The sequence below is a fragment of the Grammomys surdaster genome, unplaced genomic scaffold (assembly GCF_004785775.1).
Source record: "Grammomys surdaster isolate TR1022 unplaced genomic scaffold, NIH_TR_1.0 126546, whole genome shotgun sequence".
In the NCBI taxonomy this organism is placed as follows: domain Eukaryota; kingdom Metazoa; phylum Chordata; class Mammalia; order Rodentia; family Muridae; genus Grammomys; species Grammomys surdaster.
In genome coordinates, this window is record NW_021621338.1 from 13,873,335 (window position 1) to 13,889,302 (window position 15,968).

At 45.1% G+C, this 15,968-nt stretch overlaps 1 protein-coding gene across 1 annotated transcript in view; it reads left to right on the top strand.

Moving 5' to 3' along the window:
* The first annotated feature begins 518 nt into the window (after positions 1 to 518).
* Lrrc3b (leucine rich repeat containing 3B) overlaps positions 519 to 15,968 on the top strand; it is an 82,547-nt gene continuing 67,097 nt past the window's right edge. The window contains exon 1 of the mRNA XM_028760714.1: positions 519 to 951. The gene's annotated coding sequence lies outside the window, so the exon portion shown is untranslated. The remainder of the gene's footprint in view (positions 952 to 15,968) is intronic.

The following is a 15,968-nucleotide window of genomic DNA, read 5'->3' on the forward strand; positions in this document are numbered from 1 at the left end:
CACCTCATTGCCTAAGTGCTAAGCATACAGGGCACACTCATCTGAAAATCTGACAATGGAACCTTGGGTTGAGATATGGAGTCCTGACTCCTGTCTCATCCTTCCAAACAGTCTAGCACTGTACTTGGCACCTATTAAGTCATGTGTTGAGTTAATTTTAAATGTTTGCTTTTTCCCTGTTGACAACAACGGACCTAGGCTAAACAGTTCCCTCTGGTCTCAGTAGTCGGGTGAAACGGGAACCAGAAAAAAGAATGGGGTCATAGCAACACGTCCGGGAACTGAGCAAGGGGATGCAAGAGCAGAGGAGGAGGCTAAGGTTCCTACCTCAGCTCTGCTTCTTGAGCAAAGGCTGAATGAAGTCCCTCCCCTCCTCATTCAGGACCTCCAGTTACGAGGCAGAGAGCAATGCCAGCTAGCCAGCTATGCCAGACACGTTCATTCGCTCTAGCTGGTCGAGTCCCAGAAGCCTCGCCCCTCCTCCATCCCCAGTCCAGGTTTGGAGGCGAGTCCCCTCTAGTGCCTGAGCCGCCTGCTTGTTGGCGAGTGGCTTTCTGCCTCCCTCGCATTTTTTGTCTCCTCCTCCAGCGAGGCTCCGGCGCCCCGCACAGGGTCTGCAGCCGTCGCCGCAGCAGTGAAAGCCAAGTCGTGCCCCACAAGGCAGCCCGGGGCCGCACCCTCGCTCAGTGGCTGCGCGCAAAGACGCCAGCCGCGCCACGCACCGCCTGCGTCCTGCGCCCCGGCCACAGCGCATCCACGCCGCCGCGGCGGTCGCTCCGGAGCGGAGCCCGGCCGGCGGGCCGGGTCAGGGTGGGTAGCCCAGTTTGCAGTCGGCTCGAGCTGGCGGCCGCTGCAGCCCTAGCAGCGCGCATACCTTAGGCATACGCACCAAACGCCTCCTCCCTGCGCCAAGAGGATGGAGCAGCCATCCCAACCCAGGACTGGCGCAAGGTAAGGTGCAGCCGCCTGTTGCTTTACGCAGAGCGCGGGATCAGCTCCCAGTCAGGGTGCTTAGGCCATCTCTCTGGAAAGCAGAGAACGGCCACCGCAGTTCTGAGCCGTGTCGGTCCAAACCTCCCGGTCTCTTTGACACAGATCTTTGGAGAGACACTGCCTGGAGAAGGAAAGTCGACCCTTTTCGCTCTTGTGCAACCAGGTGCCTTGCAGCAGTCTGCAAACTTTTGTGACCCTCCCTGAGTGGTTCTCACCTGGTGCGGTGTCTGTTCAGTTCGCCGTGCGCCCTTCCCCCAGCTCCCCTAGCCTTAAGGCATCTGCCCATTTCCCTCACTGTGTTCTTGCAGTTCGACTTTTTGCTCCCTGCAGCTCCGGATCCAGAGGCAAGGGCTTGGGATCTAGTAGTGCTTCTCTTGCCTGGCGCAGCTGAGTAGGGGCAGAGAGGGCTAACCAGGAGAGGTCGGACTTAATGCCACGCAGGGTCTTCATCAAGAGCGGTGAGGGTCAAACCGCTCGAGCTTGCCACTCCTAAGTCGATAATAAAAATCCTCGGAGTGGCTTTCGGTTATGGTTGTGTGTCATGGGAAATGCAAGTGTTGATCTGGGTAGGTGAAGTAAATGGTTCTGGGAGGAAAAGATCCCTCTTGAGGATGCGGAAGGCAGCGGAAGATGAGATCTGCCCAAGGGTGAGGGGGGCAGAAAGGCTCTGCTAATGTAGGCGAAGGGGCATCTCAACGTGGCCACTGAAGAGGGTTTGGAAAAGAGATTAAAGTCCGTTGGGGGTGGGGGCGCTGGCCTGGGTGTGTAAATACAGAGGGAGGGGCTAGGTACCTGGGAGGTCCGGAGGTGGGAAGCAGCCCTGGAATTCCTGCCCTGGGGTATTTCGGAAGGCTGGCTGCTTCTGCCTAGGGTAGAAAGAGCTCCCTCCCCAGGAACAAACAAACCTCTCGGCTATATTCTGAATGCGTTGGCATCTTGGGCGGTAACTGAATGTTCAGATCACGGACCGAGGATGCTGTCCCTGGCTCCAAGAGAACCACAGCCCCTCTCCTTTCCGGCACCCTCTTGCTTCTACATCCCTTCATCTCCACCACCGGGTCGGTAGAACTACGCCTACCTTCTCTGACAGACCTAGGGCGTCAAGGATGTCTCCACATTCCGGAATGGGAAGGGAACGCTTGGACTGATCCCTGGGGTATTTGTGTGGGAAACTAAGGGGAGTCCCAAGCTGTCAGCAAATAGGCTGGGGTCCCAAGAATCCAGAGAAGAATCCAGGGCGGAGGCTGCTCTGGGAGACACCTTTCCCTGGATGCTTCAAGGTTTGCACCTGGGCGGAGCAAAGAAGGGAGTGGGAGAGCCCTTAGCTGGGTTAGAAAAGATCCTTAGCTTAAAGCTGGAGGATGTGTGGAGAGATGCAGAAGAAGGGGGTGTGCACAGCTCCTCCAGTGAGGGAAAGACCTAGCTTCTTGACCTGGTATCTGGAATCAGGTGGGTCTATCCACTTTCCAATCTCCCCCCTCCCCCTGGATATATCGTCCTGGTTGTTTCTGATGGTTTGGTGTATGCAGAGATCTGTCTTTACACCCCCCAGCCATCTGGCCTTCAAGACCACTTGTGGGAAGAGGCCTAGTGTGAGCATTGTAAAGAAAGGATGTCCTCTCTTTTATTCTTAACCCCTTCCCTTTTCCCTGGCGGGGAACACATAACCATGTGTGGGAAAGGAGGCACATAGCCCTCTTCACCCCATCTCCAGGGACACTTTTGATTGAGAGTCCTGCCTCTCTCTAATCCCTACCTAGCCCAGTGGGGAAGCCTTTGGAGGCTGTGCTGGTATAGGGCTGTTGACAGCTCCCAGGTTCTCCTTGCATGAACTTCTATTCTGGCTTTTAATAGAACAAACTTCCCTAGGTTGCCCTGTGATTGCCTCCCCTATTCTGTTCTGTCTGGGGGAAAGCAGAATTGGATTGGTTTGGCTATTTGGTCAGAGCCTTCTAGAAGAGAGGTGGACTATCAGAGCCCTTGGGGGAAATCTATTATGATCACTTCCATACCCAGGCATACCTGGGGCATCGAGCTCCCTGCTTCAGAACAGAGACCTGTACAGCCCTAGGACCAAGAATGGGAATTCCCTCCACACGAGTTTCTGATGCTTTTCTGGGGCACAAACGGTGGCCACGCCTTTCCCAGGCAGACCTTGCTGGTGACAGCACCCAGTCTCTTCTGATATTCCTGGATATCTGAGGTAGGACCCCAGACTTCAACCACTCTGACAGGTTTCTGGAAGCATCTCACCTGGATTTCTGCTCTCCACCTTTTTGAGGAAATAGGGTGGAATTTCATGGGGATTTGAGAGAAGGCTTCTAAGCCTCTCTGAGTGGCTTGGGCCAGTGCTTGAACCTTGTAGAGGAGACTGGAGTGATAGCAGTGCCTCTTAACATTGGTTGGGTTGGTTCTGCATGCAAGGCCAGACATTATGGTGGGTACTGTATGTGCTTGAGTTACTTTTAATTTATACAATAGCCATGAAAGCTAGTGAAGTGCTTTTATATTATTGTATAGGTGGGAACAAAAAATCATGAAGAAAGAGTTTGGTCTTTTTCATCCAGCCAGTACATAGTAGGGCCAGTTCCCCTGGGAAGACGCCGTGTGCCCCAAACTCACAAGCAGATTTTGTAGTAAAAGCTGTCCACAGGGGAGAGGTGAATGAATGAGGCTCCTTCTGCTTTAGTCTAAGCCCAGGGGCACATGCGAGTAGAATCTAGGGAGTGGGGACTGATGTTGTTTCCAGAGTCAGAGTCTCTTGGACTGCACCGAGAAAGAAAACAGCTGTTGTTGTTGAGCATTTCCTTTCAACCTGTTAGCAGATTTTTTTTTTTAATTCATGGAGAGACAGAGCTGGAGATGTGATGTGTGATCTGCTTTGTGCTCAAAAGGCACTTGGGGTAGCAAGAATATTACACAGGAGAATTCCATCTGGGGGATAGATGAGAACATAGCACTGACTGGGAAGGCAAAGCCTACTCACTGCCCCTCCTGAAGAGGCCTGTTGGAGCTTAGGACCACCAGGCTGTGAGGTAGCAGTTAAGCAATGTGCGAGCCATTGCCTTTGACGCTTAGGTCCACTGAACTTTGATTATACACACGAATACAAGCTTATTTCTGATGTTATTCAGCATCTTAAAAATACTAAAGGAAAATACTAAAGGACTTTTTTTTTAAAAAAAAAGATAGTTTTGCTTACTTTTCATAAAAATCCCTTTAATCAGCATTACCTGACTAAGTAAGTAGCCTGCAAGGGACAACTCACCACAAACCTGGCTCTTTGGGAACACAAATGCAGGAGACTATTTATAAGCCTTCAAAGCAACAAAAATTAACTAACCATGCACACCTTTAATGATTCTAAGTAAGATTATCAGCCATTTCTGAAAGATCTTATCAAATTTGAATACTTTTGTTTTATCCTGCCCACAATCATTTGCAGAAGTTGAGAGAAGGCAGAATATAAGGAGAAAGGCCTTATTTACTCAGCCAAATACACTGGTGGATTTCTCCCTGATATCTACCGCATTAGACCTCAGCGCTGACTTAACACTAAGTTTGGTGATGTGCCTAGGGCTCAAATACTTCTCTACTCACTGAGCTCCTTCAACAGAGAGCACTTTCCAGGCACTAGGGATTCTGTGGTCCTCTAAGCAGTTTTGTGGAGTAAGACTCTGGGTGTTAGGGATAGTTCATCTATTTGCTCTGAGGTTATAGTTCTAGGATTACATCCTCTTGAAGACAAAGTAAGAAAAAACGGCAACTGTAGAGTAGGAAAAACTCACTTCTCAGTCCCAGTATGATGGCAGTGATTACAAGTGAACTTGGACACCTTGTGGGTCTTATATCATCCCCAATTTGGTTTTCCATCAGCACAGAGGTTCTGAGTTGTTACTGGTGGAGAGGAAGAAGGTAAGGCCTGCTGGAGTGGCTCTGGCTGACAGGAACTCCAGAAGCAAGGGTTATGTCAGAGACTATTCTTGCTCATTCTTTCAATCCATCCACCTCCACCTGCTTGTTCTGTATCTTCCTGGAAAATCATAGGGTCCCAAGGTCCTTAAGGGATGCATTCAAATCCTAGAAAGTTCATTAAAGTGAATCATAGTTTTATGTAAGTTGTACATCTGCCACATTCTTCAGGGAGGACTATAAGCAATCAGTTTGTCTTCAAAATGGTACCTTCTCAAAGTGGGGGCATTGGTTTTGTTAAGACACTGCAGGTAAAGAATAGGAGAATAAGATGATCCTAAAAATCCACTGTGACAAAAATGACAAGAAATGCTCTCTGTTCTGAGCCACAGAAGCTGGGTGGACGTTCTCATCCTCCCTTCCGGGCTTTTCAGAGCAGATGAGAGGTAGCTGCCATCTCTTACCCTGTAGTCTATATTCCATCTTTTTACTCAATAGACACCCATGTTGTTTCCTATCAAGTGGGACACAGGATGTTGTCACAATTCTCCAAGCACATTTAAATTCTATAAACGTAAGTTTATAAATGTAGACAAGAGAAAACCTCAGCAGTTATGAGAGTAATCACAAGGAAAAATGAAAATTTCTTTTAGACCACACTGACAGTATATGTTTATGTTCTACACAATGTGATTTTACATTATTTTCATTTTAAGTTGTTATTTAAAAATAAGTAATTAAATTCCAGAGCATCCAACTTATATTTTTAATAGCAAGAAAAGTTAAAATGATTCTAAAGCTGGGTGATGGTGGCATACTCTGAGGCAGAGGCCGATGAATCTCTGAGTTCAAGGCCAGCCAGGTCTACAAAGGAAGCTCTGGGACAGCCAGGGCTACAAAGAGAAACCTTGTCTAAAAGAAAAAAGAAAAAAAAAGAAGAAGGAAGGAAGGAAGGAGGGACGGAAAAGATTTGAGAGAATTCCATAAGTGAAACAAATGAAGCAACACGAAAAGATCACAATAGAACCAACAAACCTTTTTCCTCATAAATTCTCTTAAACCATTGTATTCTATCTTAAAGCATATCCACATCTGAGTTCTCTATGCGACTAAACGCTAGCACCCTATTTTATCTGTATATTGTGACTCTAAACATTGTTTTGAGCATGCTGGATGGATCAGGATTTTAGATTAGGAGATGACCATCAACTTTCGATTACTCGTTTCAAAATCTTAGCTATTGATGGATCTCAGTTCATCATATGACAAGACCATTTCCTGTGACAGTGAAGTCTGGGGTCTTTGCGTGAGCCATGTGACATGTCTCATTTCCTGTGAGCGAGAAGTCTGGAGTCTTCTCTTGAATCAGTGATATTTCCCCAAAGTGGCAAATTAATAGAAACATCCTCAAAATTCTTCATGAACAAAAGAATAAGTCCTAGAAATAGAACTAGTGTCATAAGAATAGATTTTCGTCTTAGAGGGATAAGCAGATTTGGAAAGGTTACAAGATTTATCATTTCATTCCAAACTAAACTTTTAAATTATATTTTATATTGATACTTGCCCATTGCAAATATCACTATACCTTTAGGCAGTTTTTAAAAAGTGTTTTAGTGCCTTTTATTGGGAAAGAAAGAAACAAATATTATTAAAATGTTTCTCAAACTATTTCCAATACTATGAAGCAGACTTGATAGTTCACTGTGTGTCTAAATATAGGCTAACATCCTGTTATTCTTTCTTTTCTGCTTATTCCCTCCCTCCCTCCTTCCCTTTTTCTCTCCCTCCCTCTATTTCTCCCTAGGCTCCCTCTTTCCTGCCCTGCCTTTCTTCCTTGGGTTACTAATAGGATAGATTTTCTCAACACTATGTTACTGGGGGAAACTTTCACAAGACATGTCTGTAGACAAGGGCAGGACAGCAGAACAATGCACCGTATATGTGTTTATTTAAAGCCAACATTGTGAGGATTCTCCCTGGCTCTCACTCAGATTTCTAACTGTACTTCTGACTTAGAGGACCAGGCCTGACCCCAGGATTCCCTGCCTACAGTGACCAAGCAATGTACTTAGCTGGGAATTTGAGCAGAGGACAGTCCTGGTCAGGCCTCAGGGATGTCCTATATCAGGCTATCGGTGAGGATTAACCAGCAGGATGGTTTCTACTCATCTCAGAAGTTAAGCTTTCATTTGCCTGTTAGGAGTAGTGTCCAGACATTTATTGGGATGGCCTATCTGTTCTTCCAACTGTGTCTCAGAAATACCTCCCATCAGCAGTCAGGAAAATGAATATTGTTCCTAAATGGAATAATGGAGTCTGTCTGTGATCAAAACTTCTGCTGCATACCCTACGGAGGGTAGTAAGTTGCCAACAGTTGCAGGAAAGCTAGGTGAGAGGGAAGAGCAGAAGAGAAGGCAGATTAGAGAGAATTGGAGAGAGGGGGCACAGGCAACTGAAACCAGGCAAAAGAAGGGAGTCTCAGAACAAGAGGGTGACATCTAGTGTCACCTCCAAACCCAAGACAACGGGAAAAAAAGGAGACAAAAAGAGTGTGATGTGGTGTGTGTGTGTGTGTGTGTGCGTGTGTGTGTATGTCCAGAAGTGGTGATGAACATTACAGAAAGGTGAGCTAAGGGCTCCTAAGTGTCTACATTTATTCAGAGGGCCATGTCTCTTTGTCACATGCCAGAACAACTCATTACTGCCCCTCCCCTGTTTCCAGCCCCAACCTCTTACTGCCATTTGTGCCACAGTGACCTTGGCAGATCAGATGTAGCCATGGGTCCCAGGGATAATACGTTTCAATGTATTGCATATGTGTAAGATTATACATGAGATTCCCTTTCAGTCGTCATTCCTCTCTTCTGTGGTTCCTATGGAATGTGTGCAGTAATATAACCTCAGCAGTTGGACTAGGTGCTGCCATTTCCAGGTAGCAGCGAGTGTAGTTGCTGCTGAGGCAACCCCACTGCAGTGTGAACACGCCTTACCTGTGCTGGGGACAAGACCCCAGCTCTGCTAATTTCCATGGGCTCTGCGTTGGCCTGAGAATGGAATGCTACATTGTGGTGGAAAGTTAACAAACAAAAACTGTGACTTCTGTGTGTTAAAGTTCATGGACTGGCCACAGGAGATTTGTTGGTGGATGTCTTGCAAGTCTGTGTCCACCTAAGAAAATTAGACCAGGGTGACCACTGTGTTTGTGGGGAATCATTGGAAAATGAAGACTGTGCTTGTTTCTCCAAGCTATCATGTATAAGTTGAGGTGAACTTTAGTGAGTTGTGATACAGAGGCCTCATAGCTGATTTAGCTAGCAAACCATTCTCCTTAGACCAATTTTCACTTCTCCACACCAAGGAATTGCTTTTTCTTTTTTATTCATAGGTATTAAGAATGTTGGAAAAATGAAGAAGACCATTATCCAAAAAAAAAAAAAATGTCCCATATCAGGGCCACTGCTTGGCTGTGGGACACTGTACTAAGGACTGAGATAAAAGAACTTTCTGGGAGCAGCTGCCCCCAAGTCACCTGTGGTCATGTTGGGATGAGCACTGGCTGCACTTTGGCTCCCGCATCAGCCCTTTTAGATAGAATCGCCATGGCCTTGGCCAGTATGACTTGAAGTGAGACTATACTGCGCCTTAGCCATCTTAACTTCCTCTCTGACATGTTTCCCATGCAGCAAAACTGTCAGTGATTTTGAAGGGCTTGCTTCCAGTCCCTAACCACATTCTATCAGGAAACTTGCAGATTGTAAGCAGGTGGTTAGAGGCCCATGGGAAAAGTCCAGGATCTGAAGAACTCCCAAGCTAAATCATGGACAGTAGACTGTAGTCATGGTGTGTTTTCTAAACAGATGGCTCTCATCACCCTGCATTGGGGACAATGACTGAATGTCCCACTCCTGAGATGCATGGTTTAGTTTGTTCTGGCTGGTGAAACAGATCCTGCTTAGTAGAAAAGCAAGTTATTCAAGGAAACCTTTGGCTTAGAGAGCAGTGGCAACATCTCAGAAAACAAAATAGTCTTCATGGGTATGGAGGTTCATTTTTCTGATCACATTCTGGCATTAAGCTGGTTGCATGAAATGATGAGTTAGAGAACACTGGGTACTCACATCCTCAAAAGTCCTCAAGAGCATGGAGTGTAATGGTTTTGGGTGTGTCTTTGTATTTATAATCTATTGTAGGAAATATTTCATCTCAATCAGGAATTTTTACCATACCTTTGATCATTTGATTCCAAGATAAAACACACACATAACCTTTATATTTATAATCAGCCTTAATCAGAACTAGAGCAGGGCTGATATCTGCTGTCTGTGCTCTTTTGTCTACTTCCCTGCCAATAATCGTGAGATATGACTTGTCATGTTCTGCCTAGGCCACTCTTACTCTGATTGGCCAGCCCTCTTAGCCATGTTTCTCACAATTCACCTACCCCATGGTGTCTTCTCTCTCTTAACCTCCCTGCTCCGCCCCTCCCTCCTAATGGTCCTGTCTCAGACCCCAAACTCTGGAACCAAAACTCGGCCTTCCTCTCTTCTGCCCAGCTATAGACTACAGACATCTTTATTCAACTAATAGTTTTAAACTAAGGATCAAGGTAACATAGCATCACTTGTATGCTAGGATTTCCTTGTCTCTGGAGGCAACCAGACCTTGGGGGCCAGTACTTAGCTTTACAATACATAGCAACAGATCAAACTTCAACAAGAATCCAGGTACTAACTTCCCATGTGAGCTGCTTCACATTCACATATTTGCTAAGGCACAAATCCAACCATGGTGGGAAGACATCCTGGAACCTTCACAGCCAATAAACTTGGAACATTTTTGCAACCCTAGAACTAGCAGATGGGAGTAGAAGCTACAAAGGTAACAAGAGCTGGGTGGCAAAGGAACAGGAAGGGGAAGGATATGATGATGGGGGTCACCATTCCTTGCAAAGTACCCATGCAGGCAAGAGTTACGGGAGACAAGGGGTTCCTGAATTTGGACTATGTGAGAACACATCTTGTGCCCAACTCTGTTACTCTCTACAAAAAACCATTAGATCAGATCTTGTTGTATATAGCAGGGTTTCATGTCTAAGATGGTCTCACAGTCTTCACTGGCTGTTCCCTGTTTCTTTACCTATCATGGTCCTTGGCATGCTGCAAGCACCTCTAGGCCAGGGCTTGTCTGTACAGACAGTTGTTCGCATTCTCTCCATCTCCTTGTTTGTATTTTAAAGTCAATGGGTTGAATATTTAGACTTTGCACTTGCCTGGTGTTGAGATTTCCCTGAAAACACCATAGCCCTCCTCCACTTTAACCATGTTACTCTCAGAGATTTGCTGTTTTTTACATGGCTCCCTTCCTTGTTGTTGTCTCAATGGGAGGCTTTTCCTTACCTACACACATGGCCATCCATCTAGAGCTAACCAGACCAAGTACCCCTTTTGTCACTTAACAGCCAACTGAGTGACTGGGACATCTTCCTTCTTCAGAATGCCACAGTTTTCTATGAAATGGATATAAAAATAGGCAATTGAGAGACTTGAGAAAATTATGCATATAATGTGATTTCTACAGTGTATAGCACCTGTTTAAAGACTTTAATGGGGCTGGAGAGGCGGCTTCTTGAAGGTGATTAAGAGCATTTGTTGCACTTGACCCAGGTTCAGTTCTTAGCATTCACATTATAGCTCAGAACGATCCATAACTTTAGTTCTAGGGGATCCTTTACCATCTGCAGGACCCCATGGGTACTGAATGTGTGTAACACACACACATACACACACACACGCACACACACACACACCACATCACTTGTAAGCATGAAATAAAAACAAAGATAAACAGATGAAACAAGCACAAGAAAATGTTCTAGAGCTCTGAACAAAGTTTGTTGACTATTCCAGGGTTATCAAAACTGACTTCCTAGAACCTGAGGCAGCTAGATTGTTTCCAAAGGATGACCATAGGTGCCCATCCAGCAGTAAGGACAGGTGGGGAACACCTTAGCAGAGGCAAATGGGGAGCAGATGAAAGCCTGTTAGGATTTTATTCTAGAGCCTGTGGTTCTAGAGAAGGAGGATTTAATCTGCTTGGGGCTTTGAGGCTCCAGGAAGAAAGCTGCTGCTTCCTGTTGTCTGTTGACTGCACCCAGCCAGGGAAGGGCTTCAGCTTTTCCAAGCAAAATCAGAAAACAAGGCTGTGTGTGTGGTCCTCTGTGCAGTTGGTTGGACTCAGTCAGCTAAAGTGGACATGAAAGCCTGCATGACAGTACATGACTGTAATTTCCAGCATTTGAGAAGCTAAGCTTGAAGGATCTTGAGTTTAATGATAGCTTGGGCTAAGCAGTGAGACCTTTTGCTAGTGTAAACAATACAAATGCAAGAGAGAGAACACATTCAGGTTGTATTCAGACTCCCCCGCAACAGAGGGGAACCTAGTTCTAAACCTGTTTAAAGGTGCAACTGAAATTCCTCCTTTTGAATGTGATTCTGTCAGTATTTGGGAGCACAGGTGAGTCCTGTAAGCTCTGACCTTTGCTTTTCTGCCAAATACTTACCATATTTCTTGCCCTCTGTACCTTACTATGAGAAGTCTTTGCAAGTCTTTCTTGAGCCTGTGCAAATCAGACAAGTGTTGGTATAATCCACAGGTCCCTGTGTGCTGTGACAGCCGAAGACCCAGAATGTACTCAAAAGAGCTCAGTCATTCCAGGAGTTCCAAAGGCATGCAAATGCCTCCTAAGATCCAATAGTGAATCGGGGAAGAGATCCATAGGTGTGTTTCCTGATTCCCTCTGTGCATAACGCTTCACAGAATCTGACTTTGCATGTTGGAAGTCTTTGTGCTAGAGATACAACCAAGAGTCCCTGATTGATTGTGCTGCAGGAATGTGACAGGGCCTCTGAGCCCCTTTGAGAGTTCAGCCAGCTTCTTCCAGGAGGTGATGAAGAAGCTTCTATCTGTTCAGGACTCATTTACACCAAGTGTCAGTCAGGGTGCTGTCAGCCTGCATTTGGCTTTGTCATTCCTCGATTTTGATCTGTTTCCATCCCAGTTTAGTTTTGATCATGCAAGATTTCAAGGAGATGATTAAACTCTGAAGAGCCTAGTTATTTCTGGTTGAGGTGCTGAGCTCAGTGGATACTGGCTTTGACATTGTCAGGAGACAGATACCTGCACCCCATCCATCATTGCTTGATTCATGTCACATCATTAGGTTAAAAGAAATCCATGATTGTGGCTTTGTGAGAAATACATGTTTATTATACCATCAGCCATGCTGACGTCTGGTTCCTGTTACCCTTATTTGTTTATGTGTTCCCAGTTCAACTTGGTCACAGGCAGTTTCAAAGAATCAGGTAAGTCTTGAAACAGGGATACCTGACTAACAAGAGCTCCATTATCAAATGTTTTAACCTCATTGCTTCAGGAGCTGACCTGAGCCTTATCCCTAGACACTCAAAGACTAAGCTGTCTGGATCCTAAAAACAGAAGTATCCTTTGTCTTTAAAGATCTTCCTCAGCTGTCCCTATGACCACTGTAAAGTGCTGATACCCAGGGGAGCTGAGACATCCCTCTTCTGGGTGGATACACATCACACATGACACAGCCTCCTCAGTATTGGTGATATTGAATGTGTTGGGCATAGAGATGGAATAGCAAATTCTGCATTAAATATGCAGAATAATTCAAGTCTCTGGTGTGGTGGTATTTGGAGATTGAGCCTTTGAGACAGGTAGGATCATAGGAGGTCATGAAGGTGACTTTTGAAATGGGATTGCTTTCCTATTAGAAGAGATGCCAAAAGGTTGCTTCCTCTCTCGCATGTAAGGAAACCCATGTGAAGACACAAGAAAAAGAAATTTACTACCATCCAACCAAAGCTCATGGAATACTCGGTGCCTGTTGCACCTTCTCCAGAAAGATCAGAGAAAAAGCCTGTTGTTGCAGCCACCTAGCTCAGTATTACCCTGAAAGGAAGTCACTACAGGCCAACTTTGGTATTCACCTGACCGTAGATGAGTAAGAAGCTACATACAGTCAGAACTATAGTAGATCTTCCATAGCTCTGTACTAATTGAATATGTGAACTGTAGTGAAGAGAATAAAACATATCCATTCCACTTGGATAGTTTTGAGTCAATTCATTTAGTGTTAAAGAATTTCTGTAATGGTAATTTGAAATAAAGATAAATTGGATTTTCTTGTGGATGTACACACACACACACACACACCCCACCCCAAGATGTTAATGAGCTCTGCTTTTCTTACTGGCTCACCCCATGGAGACATAATGATAGTAAAATAAATGCAGTCAGCATGCTTTCCTATTTACCCAGCATGCAGTGAGCAACTGTGTCTAAGCATTAGCGATTTCATCAAGGTCTCCTGGAACTAATTCTTATCAAAAGAGAGCTTTCAAGTTTGTATGTTGGGTTGCCAAATCCTGGTCTTCTTGAGCTTACAGAAATAAAAATATCTGATCCTTCTTTTCACAAAGAGTTGGAACCCTGGTATCAGCAGGACCTGTCCAGGTACAATGGTCATGCTGCCACAGCAAATGGGATTGTCTGATAAAATGATAGCTGTAGAATTATCTCTTGCTATACGTAATAACTCAGAAACTATAGGGAATTCATTCCATGGGGCTTGCTGCTTGAGAGAAGAGACATGGTTTCCTCAAGGTCTGCTTCCTCTTTAATCATTTTGGGTTCAACTGAGTTCAGAACTGTGGGTGTGTAGTTAAAGGAGTCTGACATGCTTAGGTAACAGCATTCCAGTTGTACAATAGAGAAACATATAGACAATATTAAATAGGCTGAATATCGCTCTCCTTCTCCCTCTATCTGTCTTGGAACTAAAATAGGAAAAAAATTCTAAAGTCAACAGTGCTGATTTTAGGGCTGTTTCTTTCTATTGGACAATAGTCTTCTGCTATGCGGGTCTCCGACATATGCTTCTATCTCTTGAATCTTTATCTACAGTGCAACCTTCACTTTGCTGACTGCCGGGATGGCACTACAGAGCTGATTTCAGTAGCTGAGGGAAGTCATTTTAGTTATAACGGGGAAGATGAATTCATTTTTCTTGCTGAAGGTAGAAGAGTCACTTGTTTGCTGGAAAAACCTTCCTGATTTATTGAGCTACTAGGAAATTGGTGTTAGCTTCCCACCCTCTAACACCTCCCAGTCCACATCAGCTTCAGAGCATCTTCTAATAAGACTGCTTTTTAAAAGTCCAGTTCCTTCCTTCCTTTTCCTCTGTACAGATAGTCATGATAAACTTCATTCCACCAGTTTGGGCAGAGTAGAAAGCTTCAGCATGACTATGACTAGGGTCAGGTGGAGGAGTGGACTGTCCAGAGTGCAGATGCTTCCAGTCGCAGGTTATCTAGAGTAGGGATCTTAGCCACAGTTCTTCCCCTTGGGCGGTCTGCTTGAACTTCTACATAACACACACACACACACATGCACACACACACATATATATATGTGTGTGTGTGTGTATGTATATGTATATATGTATATATATGTATATATATATGTATGTATATATATGTATGTATGTATATATGTGTGTGTGTAGTATGTGTATATACATGTGTATGTGTGTGTGTGTATTACACAAAGCACCTATGTAATTCAGACTGATCTCTAACTAATAGTGTTCCTTCCTCAGCCCCTCAAATGGCAAGGATACTGATACAAAGTGTGAATACTGGACCATGCTAGGAAACTTGGTAAGATTGAGTGGGTCCAGAGTCCCTGGGACCCAGGCGCCCACCTGAGATGGTAGGCTTCTCTCTGCTCCCTACCAGATTCCTGGCCTGGAACACATGCTACACTTCCTACATAGGAAATGTGACCTAAGGACACGTAGTACAGAACCAAGTTCTCCATGTTAATGAAGTATCTAGAGGTCCTGAGGGTTTAGCCAATAAGCTTCTCTTCTCAGACATTCCTCGCTGCAAAAGGTATTTAATCTCTGGTCCACCCTGAGAAGGTGGTATGCACCCATTGTCTGTGATGAACAACCAATAAACAGTTTGGAACAGAAAACTGTCTCTTTCATTAAGAACTGCCATGGGAAGAAGCATGTAAAAGGCCTTTGACTACCGAGCCTCACCATCTAAGCCTCCTGCAGAAGGCTGCTTTGCACCCCAGACAACCACCAGCAAGCTAAGGACACCAGTTAGCTAAGCTGGACTTCCCATTTCCCTGGCCCCAGGCTCATCATCTTCCTTAACTCTGTTGAGGAAGAGCCCCCAACTCTGTTGTTCCCAACTCTCCATGACCCAGGGGTGCCTGGATGTTCAGGAGTTTGGGAAGCCTCCAGTCCTGGGCTCTTCATCACAGGCCGTGGACTTCCAACCCTCCTCACACCCCACCTCCATTCTCCACTCCTCTTTGTGGTTTCTCAGCAGCGACTGGATTCTGGAGAGTCAGGGAACCCCAGTTTTGGCCTCCTACATAATAAACTGTGTTTTCCCTCCCTCTGAGCATTGTCTCTATGCTTCCTTAAAGCTCAGCACCTGACAGAGGTGGTGCAGGATAAACACAGTCAAGCACTCCACATTTGTCTGCCCAGCACCCCAGCAATAAGGCTTTCACAAACAACAACCCCACAACAAAGCATCCTGAGCATTATAGAAGACTGTGCTATTGCCCAATGTGTTATCAATAATTAAACAATTACCTTAATTACCACCCCTCAGTAGTTTTATTAGTCATTATGTAGATGAGTTTGATTTGCCTGGGCTTGACTATTTGTCTTTGTCCATATCATAATTCAAAGGACAATTAATGAAGAATTAAAAAATCTGATTTGAGTTTTCTAATTTTGTTTTAGTTACTGTATCCTCTGGTCTGTGAATGTAGATCAGATGTACATAGGAAAGACTCCCAGGATCACAGACACATGCCTTGTCTGTAAATGGCTTCCATTTTGCTTTTCTAGGTAGTCTGGGTTCAGGGATCAGGAAGGATCAACCAAATACTGTTAAAGCTATACTATTTTAAGGCTGCAGGAGCAATATTGTCCTATGCAAAGGGAAAAT